At 52.6% G+C, this 24,589-nt stretch overlaps 1 protein-coding gene across 4 annotated transcripts in view; it reads left to right on the top strand.

Moving 5' to 3' along the window:
* Positions 1-24,589, top strand: part of SCARB1 (scavenger receptor class B member 1) — a 79,101-nt gene that overhangs the window by 688 nt on the left and 53,824 nt on the right. The gene's annotated exons all lie outside the window — the stretch shown is intronic.

The following is a 24,589-nucleotide window of genomic DNA, read 5'->3' as shown; positions in this document are numbered from 1 at the left end:
GTACTGCCTGGAGGAGCCCAGGAGCGGGCTCACATGCTTCTTGCCTCTTCTGTGGCAGCCTGTGACAGTGTGCGGTAAAACTAGGGCTGCACTTTGCTTGTTTCCTGTGAGCACAGGAGGACAGGAACCCTCCATGCACGTGCACGTGAGACTCGCATGGGTGCCCAGGCCGGTGGGTGCTCAGACGGCGGTCTCTGCTGTCCAGAGCCTCCCCATACAAACCCCTTCTCAGAGGCAGAATGGGCTGCTCTGTCCTTCCCGGACGCTGCCTTCCTGATGCAGATTGGCAGCGATAAGCCGCTTTTCTCCCCAGATCCACACAGAGGCAGGCATAAGCCCAGGGCTGCATAAGCAGGGTCCTCGGGGAGTCCACAGCCTGAGAGCTTTCCTGCGATCCTAACCTTATACACCACTGCCCTTTCAACCAGGGAGACAAATGAAGGCTGTCAGCTGGCCTTCAGACCGTCAGACTCTGCCCTGGGTGTCTGGCGGCATTTTTGAATGAGTCTGGAGTTACTGAAGGACAGGGAGATTGCAGAGTATCACGCTTGAGGTAAAAGCATTCAGCTCTTTGAAGGAAAGGCCAGCACCTGCAGGGCCGGGAGGGGAGACTGAGGCTCACCTTGGCCCAAGATCCAGCCAGAGACATAAAGATGTGGCTGTCATCACTTGCTAGTTGATTTCTCTTTTCCCCTTAACCGGCTTCTTTAGACGAGTTTCTTGAGAACGGGGACTTGTCCGCATTCCGTGTCTGTGCCCCGTGCCCAGCGCAGGATGCCTGGGAGATGAATGAATGAGCGAATGAATGAAGGCTGCATCTGCGTGGACCTGGCTGCCAGTTTTTGGCTTTACAGATGGAGCAAGTTTGGTTTTTCTCGAGGTCTCTGGGTGAGCAGTTGTCTGAGTCATCTTGGCCACACTGTGTCCTTTGTTTTGTTGTCAAATCTTGTCCCATTAAATCCTGTAATCTGATTGCAAGGAGATCCTGGCCGATGGTGACATTGAGCTGCGAGTTTCTCTTAGTGTTTTTTTTTTCTTGCCCGTGAAGTGGCGGGAAAAAGTTTCTTGGGGAAACCTGAGAGCAGCCAGAACTGCTTCTTTTTCTCCCGTGGTGGCCAACGGGTGTATCTGTTTTGCTTTTCAAAGTAGCTGTGAGAGCTTTATCTCAGTGAAAGCCGGCCGTAAACGCCCGCCAAATTTGTGGTTTCTGTACTGTGTGAGCCCTGGAGAGACCATCACTTGGGTGCTGTAAGCGTGGCAAGCCCGTCGTGATCCCGTGCAGAGAGCCTGTTGCTTTGGGGGTGTGGGGATGAGTGGGATTTATAGCTGATGCAGAATCTTGTCAGCCCAGTCCTTCTTGGACTATAATTCAGGTGTTTTCTTTTCACGGCTCTCAATCAGATGAAGGATGTCTCTTTCTCTCTCTCTCTCTGTGTGTGCGTGTGTGTGTGTGTGTACATGCACACCCGCATGCCCTACCTAATTTCCCACTCCTCCTCAGGGCTTCCAAAGAGGAAAGCGCCACTGTCCTCAGTTGTCCCGGAACTAAGATTTCTGGGCTTAAACTTGAGTGAGAGCCAGCCAGCGTCCTCCGTGAATATCCCAAAGGTGATTGGTTTGTGGCTGAGTGGCGTGAAGGCACGGAGGCGAGTCCAGCCTGTGACAGTTTCTTCTTGGACAGCTCAGGCTGAGCCCTAGCCAAGATCCTTCCTTTGGAAGAAGGGCATCTGTGTTCAGGGGACCGAGTGGATGGGATGCTAGGAGAGGGAGGGACGGCCTGCTGGTGTTTTCTTTGGCTGCACGTGTCCATGTGCAACTTGAATGGGAGGGCTTGTGCTTTGATTTCTCCTTTTTTTTTTTTATGCTTTGGGGTTAAAGAAGTCCGTGTATATAAAATACATGGATTCTTGTTTGTAAAAAAAAAAAAAAAATTCAAGTGGAGGGAAAAAAAGGTTCCCCCCATTTTATTCCCCTCCTGGGATAGTACCACTGTCATCCGAGAGTATCTTTCTAGATTTTTATGGAGGTACACATCACAAGCATGATTTAGACACATTAATATATATATATTTACATTTATTGAACTATAAACTACATCGAAATAGCCTGCAGTTTGCTTTTCAATTCACAGATATCACTTGGGAATTTTTCCATGTCAAAACATTTAAATCGGTCACACTTTTCACTGCTGCATAGTATTCCTTTGAATGGCTGTACGCTTAATTACTTACCCGTTTGTCCGTTGACTGATAATTTTCTCATACATACTTCTCTGTGTACCTGGACGAACATTTCCACTGGGTACATTTCTAGAAGGGAAGCCTCTAGTCCAGATGGTGTGTCCAGTTTGCATTTGGACACAGACTAATGGCCCTTCTGAAGACTGAGGGCATTTACAGTCCCATCCACAGAGTATGGAACTAGTCACTCCCTCACATCTCTGCCATTATTGGGATTACCGATTTCTTATTATAATTTTTTTTGGGGGGGTTAATCTGATGTGTGTGATTTACATTTCTCAGGTTACTGGTGGGGTTGCATAGGGGTGTGGCTCGTTTTGAAACCGATGTCAGTTTCCAGAGCTCAGGGTTTGCAGACCTGGCTGTACCATTTGCTGACCGGGGGCCTCAGGCCAGTTACTTCACCTCTGAGCCAGGGCATGTGTCTTCAGCTCTGAGGCAGGGGGTGGATTTAGTTTGTTTCCTGGCAAGATGATAAAGTACAAAGGCGGTGACCTGTGTGTGAAACTGCTCTGGAGGTACCCGGTTTACACAGCTCGTGGCAGTTTCGGGCAGGAATCCTGACCCTGCCAAATCTGGTCTGCGTTTCAATAGGGGCATAGGAATTAAAGCAGGAGTGCTTCATCCAGTGGAGTTCTAGGTAAAAGTTAGAGAGAAGGAGCTAGATATTTACGTCTGGGCACAGAAAAGTAGAAAAAACACATTACTAATTGAAAAAAAGCTTTGAGGCTACTCATGTTAAAAAAAAACAAAAAACAAAAAAACTCCAAAAAACCTCCACAAAACGATACTCTGTCTTTTCACTGGGTTTCTATCAGTGCATGTAAAGGCACAGAAAAAGGTGTGGAAGGGTGTGCACCAGACTGACGAAAGTGGTTACTCTCAGGGGACTGGGGGTGTGGCAGGGGGAATATTTATGCATTATCTGGAAGGCTCATACTTTTTCTTTGTAAATAAGGAGAATGTATTCACGTATTGTGTGTTTAGTTAAAAATTAGTAACGAATCCATAGCTTTCCCCAGAGAATGGCCAAATGAGTTAGATGAAGAATGCAGGAGGCACACAGTGGAGGGGCCCTGGAGATAGAGGTCGCTGGGAGAGGCCCTGGGGGAGAATGAGACTCATTTCTTCTCCTTTCCCCCAATGGGTGGGGCTGGACAAGAGGTGTGCAGACCGAATGCACTCTGGAGTATAATCGAGGATGACTGTGCGCCAGGCATCTTTGTAAATGTTGATCATCTCGTTTAGTCCTGGGAGAATTCTGGGACACACATCTCACTGTCATCATCCACAGTTAGGAAAACAGAAGTTTAAGAGAGTAATTTGCCCAAATTACCTTGCTGGTGTGTGTGTGTGTGTGTGTGTGTGTGTGTGTGTGTGTGTGTGTGTGTATGTGTGTGTGTGTGTGTGTGTGTGTGTGTGTGTGTGTGTGTGTGAAAAAATCCTGAGGCAAACCCCAGCAGGACGGGCGCTCTTATATCCACAGCCTAGAACAGAGCCTGGCATGCGTGGCCCTCTGTGTTTGCATGGATTAGGAAGCACAGTCCAGGTCCCTGGGCGTGTATTTCCAAGTTACTGGGTGTCTCTGGTCCACCAGGGAAGGCCCCGCTGGGCCACAGGGGAAGGGGTTCGTTTGCTGGGCCACCATGTGCAATGATGGGCCTGGTGGCCTTCTCCACGGCCGGGGGTCGGGGGGGAAGCTGAGTTCCCCTCTGCTGTCTTTTATGTTTTCTAGTTGGAATCAGCCTTGGGTGCTATATCCGTGAATTTTTCCAGCTGCCAAAGTCTTCTCCCGTCCGTGTCCCCATCTCAATAAGTGATATCTCCATTCGTTCCCTCCAAGGGTAGAGGCAAAAACCTTGGGTCATCCTTGACTGCAGGCTTTCTGTGATACCCCTGTATCTGGTCCATCGGCAAATCTTATCGGCTTACCTTCAAAGGCATACCTGCATACTGACCCCTTCTCAACGTCTCCACCACTCTGCCCTCCTCCATTCACTGCTTGGACTAGTGCAATAGTCTCATCTCTGGTCTCCATAGACAACCAGGTCATGTGCCCCCTCTGCTCACCACCCACTGAGGTTTCCCGTGTCACTCCGAGTGAATACCAAGGTCATTTCAGTGGCCTGAAGACCCCCCGCCACCATGCGGCCCTCCTTCCCTCTGTCGCTGCACCCCCTCTTGGCTCCTTTGCTCACCTGCCATGCTTATCTCTTTGAAGTCCTTGAACCCAGCAAGCCTGGTCCCACCAAACTCTGGCTTGCTTTTTCTACCGCCCGGAAGGCTCATCCCCAGATATCTGTACAGGTCACCCCTCATGTCCCTAAAAGTCACCCCCTCATGTTATATGTTGATTTGTGCATTCTCTTTCTGCCTCATGAGCCGGGGCGCGGGCTGTCCTGTCGCTGTCCCTGCAGTGTCCTCAGGACCAGAGCAGTGCTGGGGTTCACAGTAGGATGGTGGGATGGGCGGGCGCTGAGCGCTCTGAGGTCGGGCTGTCTCCTTAGCCCCTCCCACCGCCGCCCCCAGCCTCCGACTCTATTTTGCCCCCCCCTCCCTTGGCGAGGGCCACCCAGAGAGCCTTCAGGAGCACTGTGCCCTGCCCCCGTGCTTCGTGCCCTCTGGCGAATCTCCTTTGCCCATCAGTTCAAAGGCAGGGGCTGGGGAGAGAGAACAGTCAGTGGACGCTGATTATGCACTAGACACTGGCCTACGTGTTTCACCTGTACTCAGTTGCTTCATTTCGTATCTAAATAGCTCCCTCTGCCTCTCTCTTCTTGAGGGAAATGGAAGCACAGAGACGGAAGGACACTTGCCCCAGGTCACACAGCTGAAGTGGCGGAAACAAGATTCCAGCGGGTCTGCCACCTGTGGACCCTGTCCTCCCCACTCTCTGTGCAGTATTTCTGAGCAGCTCGACTTGACGTGGGGGGCAGGGCAGGCCCTTCCCCTGTTCTCTGCTTGGGTCCACCTTTCCTTGTCCTTTTCCTGCACAGACAGTGGGGCAGCGGGGTCCTTCCCAGGCCTTTCCCCTGATAATCACCTCCCCCAAACTGCGAGTACAGAGTACGTCCTGACGTCTTCCCTCCAGGGCTGTCTGCTAGGCCCGGGCAGCTCTAGAATCGCAGATGCCAAGGGAAGCTGGGGAGGGCAGCCTCTCCCTGGCCCGTGGTCCCAGCGACCCTCAGGGTGACCCCGCCTGTCCTGCAGGGTCTGCTCGGCCAGCTCTGTGCCCTGCCGTCCGTCTGAGCCTCCACAAAGCCCCAGGGTTGCGTCTCAGAGGGCGTCACGGCATCGCGGGCTGACCGCCTCTGACCACATCAGGCTCCATCTGGCCGTGGACTTGACCCGTGGCCGCGGACGGTGGGGCAGTGCTCCCTTCTCGGGGGGCAGTGGGGTCGCAGGTGTGCTCCGATTCGGCTGTGTTTTTCTTAGTCTTTCCTGCCGGGAGCTTCCTATCCCTCCAGAGCCACAGCTGAAAATACGGGCTATCTTTAGTCTCCCCGAGCGTTGGTTATTTTTGTTCCCCTCTTTGCTGCTGACAGATTCGTTCCTCTGGCTTTCTGTGTGTGCACACGTGTGCCGGCTGTACACGCTGACTGGTGACACAGGAGCGTGTGTCGGCATGCGCCATGCACGCCTGCGTGTGGCCACGTGCTGAAGCACGCACACACAGACAAGTGTTATGTGTCAGCGTGTGTCGGCGTGGAGCACAGTGTCTCTGTGATGGCGTACACGTGCGTGTGAACGAACACGCGTGCACACTCATGATGTGTGCCCGCGTGTGGTAGCCTGGCACACGCGTTCACACGTGCGGTTATGTATGTGTCTATGTGTGGCCTCACACATGTGTGTTGACACCTGTTGAGTGTACAGTTACACACGGGGACATGTGGACACACGTGTTAACACGTGTCCGCGTGTGTTGGGGTGTGTGCACAGACGTGTGGCCACGTGTCCCACCATGGTCTGGCCTTCCCGAGGCCCGGCACGGGGCTGTGTTCAGTGCGCCTGGCTCTTCCCATTTCAGGACATGTTCCCCATCCCTTCCTAGAATGACTCATGCTGGCTGGGCCTCTGCTCTGTGACTCATGTGATTAGCTAGTATTTGGTGACACTCAGCTACCTGGAATCATCCCGTTCTGGCTTCAACTTCTAGCAAATGGGACAGAAGTGAGTCTGTGTCGAGGACTTGTTTGTTGAAGAGCTTCCCTTGGGCAGTTTGGTCCCGCTGGAGCCCCGGCACAGGCATGTCTGCTCCGTCAATGACCGTGGGTCCCGGCGGTCATGGTGCCCGGAAGGGTGATCCTATGCCCTTGGCCAGCAGCAGAGAGGCCCCTGGGGTCATAAGCCGCCCCCAAGGCTGGTTTCGGCCACAAGGCTGACTTTTCTGGCTCATAATCTTAGAACTAGAGAATTCGGTTATGGGGAGTCCAGCCTGAGCACCCACCTCCCTCCCACACCCCCGGCCCTTCTGTGCCACAGAGATCTAGCAGCTTCGTCCCCATAAACACATTTATGGTGCAAAGAATTCAACTGTAGCAGTCGGCCAGAAATACAAAAGCAAGACAAAAGGTGAAGTCCTTTCATGTGCCTCGTCTCCCTCCCCCTTGGTCAAATGAGACCTTGGCCTCCACTGGCTCTGGGAGTGGCCACCAGAGCTGAAACGCAAAGAGAAACGAAAACAACACACAGAAGTTCACTCTTGGCTTTGGAGGTTTCCAGGGCCCAGGAGCTGCTGAGTTATAGGTGGTTCTGATTTGAAGCTCAGGATCGTTTTGCTCAGAACCTCCCCAAACCCAGAGGTCCGGGCCCCTGATGGCCCAGGGCACAGCTGGCTTCATTGTCTTGCTTCCTTCCCCCACCTCCGCCCCACTGTTTCCTCCTGTTCCCCGATTGCTTCGTGCTGGGGGGGAGGAAGGAACAGGAGTGGCCTGACCTGTGCTTACTTCCTGGTATTTGGGGTGAAGTTCCTTCCACCTTTTCTGGAAGCTTCTAGAAGGACTCTTTTTTTTTTTTTAATACAGCAGGTTCTTATCAGTTATCCATTTTATACATATCAGTGTATACATGTCAATCCCAATCTCCCAGTTCATCCCACCACCGCCCCCAGCCCCCCTGCCACGTTCTGCCCTTGGTGTCCATACGTTTGTGCTCTACCTCTGTGTCTCTATTTCTGCCCTGCAAACCGGCTCATCTGCACCATTTTTCTAGAAGGACTCTTTAGACGCTTTAATGTGTGCTCTCTTGGGCCGCTCTTGGACTCAGATGCTGGTGTCTCCTTATCTCCCTGACCGCCGGCCATTGGCACGTCCCAGGGCTCAGGCCTTTCCTGGCCGCGCTCACCCGGTCTCACGTGTCAATGCCATCCCTGTCCTGGCACCTCCCAAATTGATATCCCAGGCCCGGACCTTTCCCCTTGAGCTCCAGCCTCAAGCATCCAGTGGCCAACTCCATATCTCAACCTGGGTGGTCAAAGGCAGCTCATGCTTACCCTAGCCAGCGCCTGACTTCCCATCACTCCCCGTGAAACCCACATTCCCATCTCAGGCCGTTGCTTGTCCATTCTCCAGCTCCCCGGGCCGAAAGCCTTGGGGTCAGCCTTGACTCTCTCTCACTTCTCACGCTGGACCATCAGGGTATTTTATGACTCCATCTTCAAAATAGAACCAGAATCCAACTTCTCTCCACACCCACGGCCACTGCCCTGGTCCAGGGTGCCATCGGCTCTCACCTGGATTCCTGCAGGGTCCCTGTGCCCACCTGTGCTCCCTGGTCAGGTTTTTCAGCACAGCAGCCCAAGGAATCCTATGAAAATTGCACCGTCCTCCTCTGCTTAAAGCCCTGCCGTGAACCTGCCCCATCCCCTCCGAGTCAAGGTGAGCCCTTATGTTGTGCCTTGAGGCCTTTGCCATCCGATCCTGACCCCTTTCCGTCCTCCCCTCACCTTGACTTTGCACATGGCCCTTGTAGCACTTCCTCAGACTTACTGGCACATGTGCCTTCCTAAGTTCTTCCCTCTGCCCACATGCCCACAGCTCTTTCCCTGATGTGACATGTGCGTGATTCACTCTCCCACCTCCTTTAGGCCTTTGTTCGGATCTCACTTGCCCACGGAGCTCTCTTTTTGAATATTGCAAGTTCCCTTCCCATTCCCTGGTGCTCTGAACCCTCCTTACCATGCTGTTTTTTTCTGTAGTCCTGTCACCTGCTGAGATACCGCGGAATTTACCTATGCACCCCGTTTATCACTTATGGTCTGTTTCTCCCTGTGAGAATGTCGGGCCCACGAGGGCAGGGACCTTAGTTTTTGTTCATCGCTGTGTCCCAAGCACTTGGAACGACGCCTAGCACATAGTGGTAGGTTCTCAAATAGTTACTGAACGGATGTTTAGAAGACGAGGGTGGTCTCACTGGGAGGTTCGCGATGAGTGTCAGGTTGTCGTCCTGGGCGGGGACCTGGGGACCGCGCCCCTCCCCCTGCGCGGCCCCCACTCCACATCCAGCCCTTCCCCCTCTCACCTGCCGCAGGAGCTTCCTCTCCTGCCTGTCCGCTCCTATCCTTGCCACTCTGTTGTCAGTTTCCCCTGTCGCAGCTAGAATGCTCTTTAAAATAATGCACATTGGATCATTTCACAGCCCTGATGAAAACCTTCTTGCGTGGGGTCTGAAACCCGTCTGCCCACCATGGCCTGTAAGCCACTTACCTCCACTCCCTGCACTTCCGCCCTGCTACAGCCTCACAGGCCTTTCTTTTCCTCCAATACACTATGTTCTTTTCTGCCTCAGGACCTTTGCACAGACTGTTCCTTTCTCCTGGCTTTTATGTTTGGTTCCTGTTATGTTTCAGCTCAAATGTGACCTCTTGAAGAAGAGACCCCCCCTCCCCCCATGAACCACACCCCATCTATGTTATAAGCATTCCGTGTTACTGTCTTCCAAGCCGTCACCATGCTCTGGAATTATGTTGTTCACTTGCTTGAGGTTCCATGAGGCAGGGGCCTATGTCTCTCTCCTTCATGACTGTATTCCATGGTTGGGGACCCTGGTCCAGGGCAGAGACCTGGCTGGGGTGGGACCTTGGGTCGAGGCAGCGAGACGATTCCAATCGGGATCCTCAAAAGCACAGATTTTTGAAGCCAGACTCCTTGGCTTCCAATACTGGCTCTTCCCCTCCTATCTGTGTGCCCGGCACCAGGGAGCACCCGGGAGCCTGCTGTCCATGATGTGTTCGTGGATTCAGGGCCTGAGTCTTAACAAGCCCTGCCTGGGTTCCAGAGACGTCTCTCTGACTCCAGTGACTGGGTGTTTCTACTGGCTGAGTGTTGATTGACCCCTCCTCTGTCCCAACGTGAAGGCGGAGTCGCCAGAAGGAAGGGACACAGGTTTACAAAGATGTCATTGGGGCCATCTGGGGATGGTGGGTAAAGAAAGAGCATCTGTCCTGTCTAAGGGGCCAGCGGAGGCGTGGAGGCTGGTCTGAGGCTGCCTCGCTCTGCCTCTTGGAAGGAGGAGGGATCCTCATGCTGGCATCTTGGCCTCAGCTGGGTGGCTTGGGCTGGGGGTGTGGCGGTGTTTCCCTCCTGCTGCATTTAAGCCCAAGTTCAGCCTTAAAGTGGAACCACTTGCGTTTCCTGTCCTTAGGAGTGGAAACCTCATGAGGCTGGAGTCGGGAGACCCAGGTCCAGTTTGCTGGTGATACGTACTTGCTCTGTACGTACAGGATCGCACATCAGCTCAACCAGGCAAAATCTTTTACCTGTTCTCAGGAAACCACGAGTCGACTGGGTTAGTGTTGGCCTGGAGAATGCAGAGAGGGTGGGGAGCGAGCTTCTTGTGCTCTGCCCTTCCTCCTGTGGGGTCCCATAATGAGTTCAGCTTGAATGCAATCCAAGAGTTAAAAATTCATTTTTTGTATGTGTGCTTTCGTATCACTGGCCAGCAGCTTTATCTGGGGCTCAGATGGCCATCTGTACCACATGGGGGAGAAACTGGCTCTTTTGAATTTCCCTGGAGGCCTCCAAAGGGAACCTTATGGAGGGACCTTCAAAGATAATTAGAGAATTTTCCCAGTGGCTGGGAAAAGTTGTGGTGTGAATGCTCTTGGGCTCTGATTGGCTGGGCTTGTCTCTCATGCTTATCCCTGAGCCAATCACTGTAGCTTGAGAAATGGACTGCTCCGATTGGTCAGGCTTGGATTACATGCCCATTCTTGGAGCTGGAGAAGGAGGACTTTTCTTCCCCAAAGCAGAGGGACTGAGGTGGGGTGGGGTGGTGCCCTAAAGGAAGAGGTGTGTGTGTGGGCACTGTTAGCAGAAGGAGGAAAGGGTGACAGGCAGCAAAAATGATTGATGTGCCCTTTTCCCCAGGGTAGCTTTCTCACTTCATCTCATTGCTTCTTGTTATTATAGTATTAGAGATTATTTTCTTTGGCTAGACCCAAGACCTCTGGAGGAGATGGTAGCTTATCAGCTAATTGTTTTTATCAGGGAAGGTTTCATACACTCAGATTGTTAGATCTGGAGCTTGGATTTTACTCAGTTCCATCTTTTATTTTTTCTTTGGGGAAACCAGAACCCAAAGGGAGCAAAGATTTAAGTAAGGCCACAGAGAAAATTAGCAGTGAGTACTGGCAGGGAAGACTGTCTCAAGTGGGCGGGGGAAGTAGGTGGAAGTCAGATGGGCCCCCGGAGCAGGGCTTGGAAGAAGCCAAGTAGTTGTAAAAGCAAGTCATTAGTTAGCATTCTTCAGGCAGAAAGTCCCCAGGGTCCCCTGTCTGCATTCCTGTCCGCCCACCTCCTGGCAGGATGGGAAGGAGGTGTTTGTTGTAAACTGGGAGAGGTGTCAGGGCTGGGGTGTGCCAAAGTGCAGGCTTTGTCTGCCCCGGGTGGGAGGCGCCAGTGGTGTGCCCTGGAGGGGTTGGGGCAGAGGAGGGATGAGTAAAGACTCTGACCTTTATCAGAATCTGCCCAGGTACAGCTGCAGAGGACTTGATCTGGAATCGCTGTTGCCAGCAGGTGTGTTCTGCAATGTGAACCAGCACACCTGTCATCAACAGTCCCCCGGATGAACGGCTGCCAGCTTGTTGGCCCTTGCCCCAAACTCTGGGGCACACCCTTCTTCACCTAGGACAGCAAGGAGCTGTGTGTGAGAGGGACCTGCCTGGACAGCCAGGCCCCCAGGGCCTCTGGGAGCATCCCTTTGTGTGCTGAGAGAGCCCTGTGTGCCCACATGAGAACCTTCCACCTGAGTGAGAGGCATGAGGCAGACTGGAACACGGGGAGCTGGAAGGCAGTGGTGGCATGTCACCGTCTCAAGGTCAGGCATGGGTTCTCAAACCCGCATGACTCTCTCTAGCCCTTGGCCAGGGTTTTGGCATCCAGGAGTTTAGGTGGACCCAAGAGCATAGACTTTGGAGCCAGACAGCCTGGGTTCAAATCCTGGTTCTGCCCCTTCCCAGCTGTGTGTCTTTGGACAAGTAACTTAACCTCTCTGTGCCTTATTTCCCCCACTGTAAAATGGCATTAATGGACGTATCTCCTGTACAGGCCTCTTATAAAGATGGAGGAGTTGGCACATGTAAAGCACTTAGAATAACAGCTTGGCAAGTGTCACATAAGTGTTTGCTGTTGTCATCATCTTAGCCTTATACACACACCTATAGTAGGATTAGTTAGTCTGTCATTTTACCGAAACGGGACCATACTACGCCCACTTCCCCGCATCTTGCTTTTCTCACTGCGTCTCTTCTCTAAACTTTCCCCGGTTGCTTGGGTAGCTCTGACTGGGTGTCTAGATGACTGAACATCCCACGGTGTGGATGCACGAGCCATTCCCAGGAGGGAGCTTTCAAACTTGTGAAATAATCCATAAAGCAGCCGAAAGTGTTCTTCTCCCACCTCGATGTTTCAGTTTGAAAAATTTTATTTTGGAAAAATCGCAAGAACAGTGCAACGAATTCCTGTAAGCCGTTTCCTGAGCTCCACCAATGTTTACGATTTGCTGCCTTTTCATTCTCAGTCTCTGTCTGTCTGTCTCTCTCGTTGCCAGACCATTTGAGAGTTGCTTGCAGACGTCAGGACACCTCGCCCCAGAATACTGCAGCGTGCGTGTCTTAAGGACAAGACTATTTTCTTCTGTAACCACAGACCACAGTCACACTCAGGAAAGCTCGTAATAATTTACTTCTTTGATGCTCAGGTTACATTCAGAGTCTCTTATTGACCCAAGAGCACCCTTTATAGCAGTTTTTTGGTTTTTATTGTTTAAATCACGTCCTGTGTCCAGTTGCCTTGTTTCTTTCTCCTCCTTTAATCCAGACCAGGCCTCCAGCCTTATTCTTTTTGCTGGGTCCTTCACAACACTGGCGTTTATTAAGGGACCAGACCAGTTTTTCTGGCGGAATGCCTGTCGATCTGGATTTGTCTAATTGTTTCCTCGTGAGTGCACGCTTTCTTCCGACAGAGTCCTACACAAAAGCCTCCTTGTGTGAGTCAGATGGGAGTAGAGCTCTCCTGGCTGAGGTGGGATGGGCGCCTGGACCCCACCCCCATCCCAGCTTGGTGACCCCATCCCACAGCCGGCCTGCGCCCCCAGGTGAGTTTGAACCTCCCCTCGGACTGGAAGAAGCCAGTGATTCCATCAGGCCTTGCCTCGCTCAGCTGTTCCTCCATCTGCTTCCTCATTTTCTCAGCTCTGATTCCTTGCCCTCACGCCCAGGCGTGCGGATCCTTCCAGCGGCCCTTGGCCAGCCTGTCTCCTCCCCTCCAGCCCTCGCCATCTCCCAGCGCCATGGACTTGGGGGCCATGGGCTGGGTCAGATGCCGCCTCATCCTCTGGGCTGGAAAGGCGTTGCAGCCCTGGGGTGTCAGGGCCTGTCTGGTCGAGATGGGGTGGCAGGTAGGAGGGCTTCTCATCTCCGCCGCCTGTCCCTCTGAGGCTTGAAGAAATTCTTGTGCCAGGTCCCCCTGGCCCCATCTGGCCTCTTGGCTGGCACAGGAAGTCACTGTGGCTTTACTCGGCCGGGAGCCCGCTGTAGCTGGAATCCCTTGGCAGCTTTGAAAGACTCTCTAAGCCTCAGGACTTCCTTAGACCGCCTGTTCCCAGGATCCCTGGATTCCACCTGCTGCAGCCTCCTGCTTTGGACTTTCAACTTTGATTTCTTTTTATTGTGAAATCTTATGCACTTCAAGGAAAGTGCCTAAGACACACACAATTAAATAAATAACTAAAACGAACACCATTGTGATCATCCCCAGATGAAAAAGCAGACCCTCATCTGCCCTCCAGAAGCCCCTGCAGAGGAGACTTGTTCCCAGCTTGCTTGGCTTTTTATCGTGTTACCCCATCTACATCCCTAAACACTGGGCTTAGTTTTGTCTGGTTTTGAGCTTCACTTGAACGGAATCATATTGCTTGGTCTGAATGCCTCAAAATTCATGCATTGAAATCCTAATGCCCAAAGTGATGGTGTTAGGAGGTGGGGCCTTTGGGAGGTGATTAGGTCATGAGGGTGGAGCCCTTGTGAATAGGATTAGTGCCCTTGTAAAAGAGACCCCAGAGAGCTCCCTCACCTCTTCCACCATGTGACGACATAGTGAGAAGTCTTCAAGCCAGAAGAGGGCCCTCGTTTGACCATGCCGGCACCCTGATCTCAGACTTCCAGCCTCCTGACCGAACGAAATAAATGTCTGTTGTTATAAGCCACCCAGTCTGTGATGTTTTGTTACAGCAGCCCAGCCCTGACGGAATAAGGCACATACTCTGTATTTTTTATTTTGTCTTGCTGTTCTTGCATCCCATTATATTTGTGAGACCCATCCGTGTTGCTGCAATAAACCGCACCCCATCTTTTTTAAAATTAATTAGTTAATTAATTTATTTGGCTGCGTCGGGTCTTCGTTGTGGCGCACAGGCTTCTCTAGTTGTGGCGTGTGGGCTCTGTAGTTGTGGCGCGCGAGCTTAGCTGCCCTGCGACATGCAGGACCTTAGTTCCCGGACCAGGGATCAAACCCATGCCCCCTGTGGTGGAAGCATGGAGTCTTAACCACTGGACAGACAGGGAAGTCCACAAGTTTTTTAGTGAATAACTTATAGAGATGAAATTCAAACAACATAAAATTAATCATTTTGAAGTGAACCATTCAGTGGCAGTTAGCACATTCACAGTGTGAAACATCACCTCTTTCTGCTTCTCAAATGTTTCTGTCGCCCCAAAGCGAAACTCCACTCCCCATCTTTTCTTCCTTCCAGCTCCCCCACTCCCTGTCAGCCATTAGTCTGCTTTCTGTATCTGTTCCGGACATTTCCTATAAATGGAATCCCACCCTGTGTGGTCCTTTGTGCCTGGCTTCTTTCACTCGGCATCACGTTTTCAAGGGTCTTCAGATTGTAGCTTGTGCCCGTGCTTTACTCCTTTTTTATGGCTGAATCGTATTTCACTGTGCAGATGGACCACATTCTGTTTACTCCTCCACCAGTTGAGGGGCACTTGGGTTATTTGCAGCCTTTGGTCACTGTGAAGAGTGCCGCTGCGGATATGTGCGTACATGTGCCTGTTGATCTATTTTCCCTCATCTCCTTCTATTCCCTCTTCTTCCCCTTATCCCTCTCATGTCTCACCCCTCCTTGCCCTGGCACCCATCCCCTGGGTGGTATGTCTTTAAATAGGACGTGTGTGTCCTTGTGCCACAGGCGGTGCCGGGAGTCTGCTCACAGAACAGCGGGCTGGAGCTCAGTTCTGGAGCCAGGTGGGCGTGGGGGCCAATCCTGGCTTTGCCACTTGCCTGGGTGACCTGGGGTAGGTTCCTCGGGTCTCGCGTTTGGATAGGCTCCTGCAAAACGGGACAAACCACACCTTCCCGTAGGGTTGAGGTGAGGACTGGGCAGGCTAATAAGTGGTAAGTGCTTTGAGCTGGGCGTGGCCGAGCAGGCCCCACGCGCAGCACATGGGCTGCCGGAGCCTGGGGAGAGGGCGACCTCTGACTCCTGCTCTGAGCCCTACTCTTCTCCCATCACGCTCTCGGAAATCTATCTATGGTGCCGTGTTCTCATCTGGCCCATGGCTTCTTGCTACTGCCTGGGTTTCCAAGTTTACATTCCTCATGTTTTGTTTATTCCTGGTTCCGTCCACTCCTTCCCCCCCAGACAGCAAACATCCTGGAACCTTCCATCTTAAAGTTCCCAAGAATTTCCTCGGGATGTGTGGGGAGTGGAGCTGCCAGGTCGAAGGGCACGGGAGGGGGAGGCAGGGAGCCAGTGCCATCAAATGTGCCTTCCAGAAGGGCCGTTGCCGTTCCCTCCCCCATCTGCTCCAGCGCCCGATACCGTCTGGCATTCTAGGCTGTGTGTGGTTGTGACGGGTGTACTTCTGAGTTGTGTGTTTGAGCCTTCTTCCTTTTCTAAGTCAGTGGGGGGATGGGGTCTGAGGCTCAGAGAGTTTGAGGGGTTTGCGGGTGGGGGGGCACACACAGAAAGCTAGGGATAGATCCCGGGACTTGGACTTGGTTTAATCAGAAATCTTTGGACCCCGGTGACTGAGGTCAGCTGCAGGGAGAGGACAGAGGATGTGAGGGGCCTCTCCCTCTGAGCTGAAAAGGCTCAGAGGGAGACGTCAGCCTTGTGCAGGACGGAGAGGGAATGTGGCTGACCCCGCATGCCCCCCTGCTGTCTGCAACCGGCTTAGGGGTCCCCTCCTGCGAAGGGCGGGACTGTGGCCTCCTTGCTGTGTAACTGTAATGTGTGTATTACTTTCCGAGGCCTTTTTCCTCACATGGCCGTCCCCTCTGTGTCCTTGCCTCTTCTTTTTTTTTTTTTTTTGCGGTACGTGGGCCTCTCACTGTTGTGGCCTCTCCCGTTGCGGAGCACAGGCTCTGGACACACAGGCTCAGCGGCCATGGCTCACGGGCCCAGCCGCTCCGTGTCGTGTGGGATCTTCCCGGACCGCGGCACGAACCCGTGTCCCCTGCATCGGCAGGCGGACTCTCACCCACTGCGCCACCTGGGAAGCCCCTTGCCTCTTCTTATAAGGACACCTGTCATTGGATTTAGGGCCCCCCCTAAAGCAAGGATGATGTCATCTCGAGATCCGTAACTCGTTCGCATCTTCAAAGGCACCATTGCCAAATAAGGTCAGCTTCTGAGGTTCCAGCTGGACGTGAATTCTGGGGGACACAATTTGACCCACGACCAAGTGTTTGCCCGACCTGCAGACCCACAGAACTCCGGGCTCAAATCCAGGTCCTAGTTCTTGGGTTCTCTGGGAACTTGATTTTCTTTAAAAGCCGATGTCCTCTTTTGCAGTTGGGGCCGATTTTCTTACCTCCCACAGACTAAAATTCAGGTAGAGCAGCCTCGGATGGTCGCGTCACTTATGCCAGCTGGATGGGATGTGCTGGGCAGGGCCAGCTGTTGCCCAGCAGGCCCCCACTGGCATCAAAAATAAGGGAAGCACAATAGGGGTACAATGAAAAAAGATGGAAAGCGTGCAGAGAGTTACAACCTCAAAAAAAAAAGGCACAATGTGAAAAGTCACCACTGCCTCTCCCCACAGTGGGTCTTGGCTCCCAAGGCAACTTGGGTTAATAGTTCCTTCCTGAACAACATTGTTTGTGTCTACAGGGACCGGGATATCCTCCTGTCCCAGGCCCACCCTTGAGGACCCTGCATGCCTTTTTCCACCTTGGGTTTGGCACTGAGGGGTGGGTCTTGGAACTCGCCCTCCTGTGGCCTGTGGGCCTGCCTCTCTGCCCTGAGGGTTTTGTACACAGAGCGCTGCAAAGGACGGGGCTGTTTCCCTGTTACTGCTGGAGCAGTGATGAAAGGCCTGCGCGGGAAGGAGTCCTCGTTCGTTGGCAAGGGAAGGTGCAGGTCGGAATCTATTCTAGAAAAAATCTTCCTGCTGGAGACGCCTGTGTGTCTTCTGGAGCTTTCTCAGGGAGCATATGTTTCCTGGGGCTGCCGTAAACGTCATCACAGACGGGTGGTTTAGAATAGAGATGTATTCTCTCCCGGTTCTGGAGGCCAGAAGTCTGAAATCGAGGTGTCGGCCGTGCTCCCACTGAAGGCTGTAGGGGAGGATCCTGCCTTGTCTCTTCTGCTCCCGGTGGCTCCAGGCATTCCTTGGCTTGTGGCCGCATCCCTCCAATTTCTGCCTCTGTGTATTCTCTTCTAAGGACACTCATCGTTGGGTTTAGGGTCCACCCGCAAAATCCAGGATGATCTCACTTTGAGATCCTTAATTAAATCGGCAAAGACCCTTTTTCTAAATAAGGTCACATTCATAGGTTTTGGGGCAGAACTTAGTATGTGCCAGGCACCAAGCTGCGTGTGGTACAGGTTCATTGTCTTCATAACCCCCTCCGAGGTGTGGTTGTGCTTAGTTTCTGGCTGCAGTTCTGGCGGCTCAGAGAGGTTGAGGCACCTGCCCGAGGTCACACAGCTGGTGGTAGAAGCGGAACCTGGAACCCTCACTTTTGTCCCAAGGTTACAGCCCAGCCTCTCCCAGACCCAGACCTGGCTGGAGAGGTGTTTTGTGTGGCCCACGCTGGTATGAAAAAAAATTATATCGGTCGCCAGCATTTAAAGACAGGCAGATTTAGATCCAAATCTACATTTTGAGGCACTCCTGACAGTTTGGAAACTCTACATGGCCGCTGTCGGCTGGGGGCTGCCCCCGTTGGATGAGGTCTGTTCCTCGGCAGACCTCATTCTCACCAGGTTGATGCTTCCCAGCTCCTTGGCCGTGGGCAAGTGACTTGGCCCCTCCAGACCTTGATTTCCTCATCTGTAAAATGGGGATAGTCATAGCCCTGGCCTCATGGCTGTTGCTGCAAGGGATCAGTGGGCTGATAAGTGGGGAGTGAGTGAGCGCTGCTACGTCAGGCTGGCCTTGTGGCTGTTACTTACCAACCTTCTTTCGGAATAAATTCAGACTTAGTTCATGGAGGCCATCCAGGGTCCTGGGTGATGGACGAGTTCATCACAGAGGAAAACCGGGCAGTCGGGAGCCCCTCGGGGTTCTAATGCCGCTTATGGCCTTAGGCTCATTGTGAGCCTCCTGCCTTAGTTTCCTCATCTCTAGCAGCACCTGTTCTTTCTACCTGCTCAAATGAGAGAATAATGAAAAGAATTTAAAAATATAATTTTTTTTTTTTTTTTTTTTTTGCGGTATGCGGGCCTTTCACTGTTGTGGTCTCTCCCGTTGCGGAGCACAGGCTCCGGACGCGCAGGCTCAGCGGCCATGGCTCACGGGCCCAGCCGCTCCGCAGCATGTGGGATCCTCCTGGACCGGGGCACGAGCCCGCGTCCCCTGCATCGACAGGCAGACTCTCAACCACTGCGCCACCAGGGAAGCCCTAAAAATATAATTTTTGACTGTAATTATGAATATATGTGGCAGTATATATAGAGTTGAGGATTCAGAAAACTGGCCATGCTTGGGCAGTGACCTAATCTCCCTGAGTCTCAGTTTCCCCAACTGTAAGGTGGGATGATGTTAGCATCCAGGGCATGGAGCCGTCGTGAGGACTCAGGGAGCAAAGTGCTTCGAGTGTTGCCCGCTCCTGGTGAGAGCAGTGGGGATGGTGGGGGTAGGGGTGGTGGGGCGGTGGTGATGAAGGGTGTGTCAGCACCTGGAGCGTCATGGCCTGGGGGCTTGGGAACGGATGTGGCTGTGGCCATAGGCCTGGGTGGGAGCCTGTCCTTGGGGGGCAGCCGGGCCCTCCCTGTCCTATCCTGCAGGAGAATGACGTCACCTCCGTGCTCCCTTGGGCTCCGGCAGCTTGTGTGTGGCCGCGGAGCCCAGATAAGTGGGGTACAGCTGTCAGCAGTCCTGGCCATCTGTGTCCTTGGCGGGGGAGGGAGAAAGGCAGGGGGCTGGGGCAGCGTCCAGCTGAGGTTTCAGAAGTCCTTCAACCCGGGGAGCAGGTGTAGGGAGGATGTTCTTTGACTCCTCTTTGTGGTTTGGGACGTAAGCAGCCTTCGGCGTGTGTGTTCTGAGCTCGTACTGTGTGCTGGGCATTGTACCAGGCAGGGGAGCTGCAGTCCTGGACACCCCAGGCCGGGTCCTTCTCCTTTGGGTGGGTGGTCAGGAGGCCCTCCCTGAGGAGGGGCCGTTGGAGCTGCTGAGGAGTTGGGCGTAGGAACAGCACGCCAGGCACAGGGCACAGCAAGTGCAAAGGCCCGGTGGTGGGAAGTGGCTTGTCACATTGGAGTGAAAAGCAACCTATCACTCCAATGTGATTAGCAGGCCGTGGGCTTGGGGAGAAGTGGGTGGTGAGAGGGGAGAGGCGGGCCGGGGCCTTGTAGGACATGGGGAGGAGTTGAGATTTGGGTTTCAATTCCTTGAGATGCCAGTGGAGGGTTCTGAGTGGGGGGCGGGGAACGATCTGATGCGTGTCTTACAGAGCCCTCTGGCTGCTGCGGCGCGGGGAGGCAGTGTTGGGGGGTTGAGAGGAGGCACGGGAGGACGGTGGGTGCCTCGGGCCAAGGCAGAGGCAGTATAATTGGAAGGAGGGAACAGAGTCAAGGTTCCTCTTGTAGGGAGCGTGAACCAGGGATGCCGATGGCTTAGGCTCGGGATGGGAGGGGAGGAGAGAAGTAAGTCTCTTGAACTTCTATCTGAGGGATTCAGTGGCTGGCGGAGCTGTTTTCTAAGATGGAAATATCCGGGAGGGCAGTCAAGAGCAGATGGAAAGTGTGGGCCGTAAATCTGGTCCTAAATTCTTGGTGGGACAGCTCATTCACAACAGAAACCGACCCGATTAGAAAATGCGCCGAGGACTTCATAGAGATTTCTCCGAAGAAGACACGCAAGTGGCCAACAGGCACACGAGGAGGTGCCCCGCATCACTCATGATGAGCGGAGTGCAAATCCTAACCACAGTGAACCATCACCCCGTGCCCACCGGCCTGGCTGCTGTCAAAAAATGACAGCAATTAGTCAGGATGTGGAGAAACTGGAACCCTTGTACAGTGTTGGAAGGAATGTAAATGGTGCAGCTGCTGTGGGAAAGTCTGGCAGTTGCTCAGATAACTGAACCATAGAATTACCATCGGATGCAGCAATGCTACTTCTGGGTACATATCCAAAAGAATTGAAAGCAGGGACTTGAAGAGATATTTGCACACTCATGTTCACCGCAGCACTCTTCACAGTAGGCAAAAGGTGGAAACAACCCAAGTGACCATCACTAGATGGATGGATAAACAGGATACGGTCCCTCCATACACTGGAATGTGATTCAGCCTTAAAAAGGAAAGAAATTCGGACACAGGCTATAACATGGATGAACTTTGAGGATATTATGCTAAGTGAAAAAAGCCAGTCACAAGAAGACACATATTATGTGATTCTGCTTATATGAAGTCCCTATGGGGGGGGCAAATTCATAGAGACAGAGAATAGAGGGTGGGTGCCAGGGGCTGGGGGAGGGGAGTTAGTGTTTAATGGGAATAGAATTTCAGCTGGGGAAGATGAACATTTCTGGAGACCGATGGTGGGGATGATTGCATGACAGTGTGAATGTACTTAATGCCACTGAACTGTACGCTTAAAAATGGTAAAGATGGTCCATGTACTGTTTTGTGTATTTGACCACAATTTTAAAAAGTGATGGGGGAAATTCCCTGGTGGTCCAGTGGTTAGGACTCCACACTTCCACTGCAGGGGGTGCGGGTTTGATCCCTGGTCCGGGAACTAAGATCCTGTGTGCCGAGTGGCCCAGCTAAAAAAAAAAGAAAAATAAAAAGTCATGATGGGGTTTAACCTGAGGGGAGATCAGTGCCGGTCCCCCTCCCGCCCCTCCCCACCGCCCCGCCAATCCGGGCGTCAGGGATCGGGTTCGGGTTCGTAGGTGGTAGACCGGATGGCCCAGCCTCTGGCCAGGGTGATTACAGGACGCTGAGCCTCTTGCAAAAGATTGAGCTTTTGGAGGAGACAGCCCCTGAGCCTCTGATTCCTCCGGGCTCAAACCACCGTTGCGCCATTTTACGAGACCTTGGCAAGCTTCCGCACGCGTTCTGGAACCAGGGCCAAGGTGAGTGGCGGAAAGCTCATTTAGCAAGCGTCCTTGTGGCCCGTTTACACCCGGGTGCTTTCTTCAGATCAGTGCATGTCCTTGTCACTTGATTCTCGGTGCTGCCACCGAGGAGGAGGGGGAGGTGCTCACGTCTCCATGTGGCCGGTCAGGGGACCAAGGGGCAGAGGGCAGGGGTTGGCACACTCTCTGTAAAGAACAAATAGTAAATATTCTCAGCTTTACGGGCCAAACAGGTTCTGCCTCAGCCTCTCACCTCCGCAGCCGTGGTGCAGAAGCTGCGTGGACCATATATCTGTGAGGGGGCTGGCTGAGTGCCACACAGCTTTATTTGTGGACACCAACATGTGAACTTTATGTAACTTTCATGTGTCTTGAGTTAGTATTCTTCTTTTTTTTTTTTTTCAAACACGTAAAAATGTAAAACCGTTGTGAGCTCCCGGGATGAAGGGCAGCAGGCCGGATGTGGCCACAGGCTGTAGTTTGCTGAGCCCTTTCTTTATTATTGGGGTGAAATTGTGGTGTTTGAAGGAAGGGCTGTCCTCTGCCTGAATTATGTGGAGAGAGTGGGGCAGAAGTCAGCCCCGGGGGAGACTGTGCTCGTCCTAAAGAGCACAGACAGGTAGACTGCCTGGAGTTCCCATCATGGTAGTGTAATTGGTGGGTCCAGGTGAGACCCCGGCTTACAGGTGGAGGGTGAGATTGTGCTTGATTTTCCTGGGAGCCTGGGATCGGAACTGCGTGCGCCTTCCAGCAGTCATCTCCCTTCCCTGTGATCCTTATCTGTCCACACCTGCGGTGAGCCTTTATGGAGGCAGTAGAATGTTAGAGCTCAGGCTCTGGGGGCAGACTGGAGTTGAGGACCCTCTGTCACTACTGGGTTTGTGCCCTTGGGCAAGTAAGTAGTTTAATCTCTCTGTGCCTCAGTTTCCTCATCAAAAAAACAAAACAAATAATCGTACCTACCTCACGGACTAATTGTCATATTTAGATGAAAGCAAGCATTGCATCGAATGAGATGTTTTGGGCTGCAAGCAACAGAAAAGCTGCTTCCAAGTGGCTGGTATAATACAGAGGTTTATTATTGTGCTTCATGGGAGACCGGAGGTGGTGGATGTCTCCAGATTTATTCAGCTGTTCAGTGATGTCAGGGGACTGGGTCAGTGTCTATGCAGCTCTCTCAGCTTTGCCCTCATAGCCTCATGATGGCTGCCACAGTGCCAGACATCACACTGTCACACACATCATTCAAAGCCAGAAGGAGGGATGGTGCCGTGGGAGGGCTCTGTTCAGTTCTTCCTCTTATTGGAAGAGGATCTTTTTTTTCTCAGAAGCTGCCAGCAGACTCCTTTTCCTTCTCATTTGTTAGACAGGCTCATGGGCCTGGTCTACTGTCTGGGCCCATTTTCTCTGAGATTTAGGGCTTTCTTTCCAATACTAGAAGCAAGTCGGGGTTCACTTAGTGGGAGGAGGGGATAAAGGTGGCCTTTGGGCCTGCCACATCGAATGCTCATTTAGCATATGGCCTGGCACCCAGTAAATGCTGGCATCGTTGTCAACGTTAGCCTAGTACATGTCGGGCAGGCAGAACTTTCACAACTGAACATCCCCAAGTAATCAGCAGCGCCCCCAGAATCCCCTTGCACTCCCCCCTGTTGCTACCCAGCCCCAAGGGTGACCGCTACCCTCACTTCTTCCAGCATAGCTTAGTTTATCTAAATGGAATCACCCAGCGGGTACTGTTGTGGTCTGGCTTCTTTGCTCAACATTAGGCTTGTGAGATCCACCCACATGGCTGTGCTTTCTCACTGCTGTGTGAATGTATGTGATGTCTGGTTAATATTTGGGTTGTTTCTGGTTTGAGGCTACCAGGAGTAAAGCTGCTGGGAACATTTGTGGACAAGTCTTTGTGTGGGCATGTGTTTTCCTTTCTCTTAGGTGATACCCCGGAATGGAATTACTGGGATGTAGGGCATGGACTTTAGCTTTAGTAGCTAGTGCCCCAACAATATTCCAAAGTGGTTGACAGTCCTGCCAATGTTAAACAATGTTCTGGTGCTGGCCAGTGGTTGCCAATAAATACATTTGATGAGCTGAGCTCTTCCTATTGTGTGTCTGAGTCATTTGTGAGTAACCTGTCATTTTTCCAATCCCTGCTCAGCTCCTCTCTGATGAACTTTGCCCCCCATAGCACTGAGGACCAGCTTTGAGCATATTAGATGCTCAGGCAGGGTTGGAATGAATGAATGAATGAATGAGTACCATGTTCTCATCCTGTGTTACTGTAGGACAGGCATTGCAAACTCAGATACCCGTGAGGGCCATGCAGCAACTCCAGTGAGTGAAGCCACCTGGTGTGAGATGATAGGAAGCAGTGAGACCTGTGGTAACCTGGAGAGCAGATCCCACACCAGGAGCAGCTGCTACTCAGCTCAGCTGGGCCATGCGGGGAGGCCCAGGCCCAGTGCTGGCACGTCTCCTGGTTTTTCAGAAGAAGCCGGAAATCCAGAATTTATCTGCCATTTTAATTTTTATTTTAAAAAATTATTTATTTATTTATTTTTGGCTGTGTTGGGTCTTCGCTGCTGCGCGCAGGCTTTCTCTAGTTGCGGGGACTACTCTTCGTTGCGGTGCGCGGGCTTCTCAATGCAGTGGCTTCTCCTGTTGTGGAGCACGGGCTCTAGGTGCGTGGGCTTCAGTAGTTGTGGCACGTGGGCTGAGTAGTTGTGACTCGCGGGCTCTAGAGCGCAGGCTTCAGTAGTTGTGGCACTTGGGCTCAGTAGTTGTGGCTCGCGGGCTCTAGAGCACAGGCTCCGTAGTTGTGGCGCACGGACTTAGTTGCTCCGCGGCATGTGGGATCTTCCTGGACCAGAGCTCGAACCCGTGTCCCCTGCATTGGCAGGCGGATTCTTAACCACTGCGCCACCAGGGAAGCCCTATCTGCCGTTTTTAAGATGTTGTCAGCAAATTCAAATATTTTGAAATACCATGTGATCTAAAACTCATCACTGGCCAAATCAGACAGTTTGTGGAGTTGGCTTCAGGAAGACAGAAGACCTGTCTTTTTCTTTGGGGGTGGGGGAGGGGTTCGAATCTTTAAGTGGTTTAAAAGAAACTTGTTATGAAAATTTCAAATGTCCCTGAAAAAAAAAGAGAGAACACGGGACTTCCCTGGCGGTCCAGTGGTTAAGATTCCGCGCTTCCACTGCAGGGGGCGCGGGTTTGATCCCTGGTCCACATGCCGCGGGGTGTGGTCAAAAAAAAAAGAGGGCTTCCCTGGTGGCGCAGTGGTTGAGAGTCCGCCTGCCGATG

Source organism: Globicephala melas, chromosome 13 (assembly GCF_963455315.2).
Source record: "Globicephala melas chromosome 13, mGloMel1.2, whole genome shotgun sequence".
Taxonomy (NCBI): Eukaryota; Metazoa; Chordata; class Mammalia; order Artiodactyla; family Delphinidae; genus Globicephala; species Globicephala melas.
This window is presented reverse-complemented; position numbering and strand designations above follow the sequence as displayed.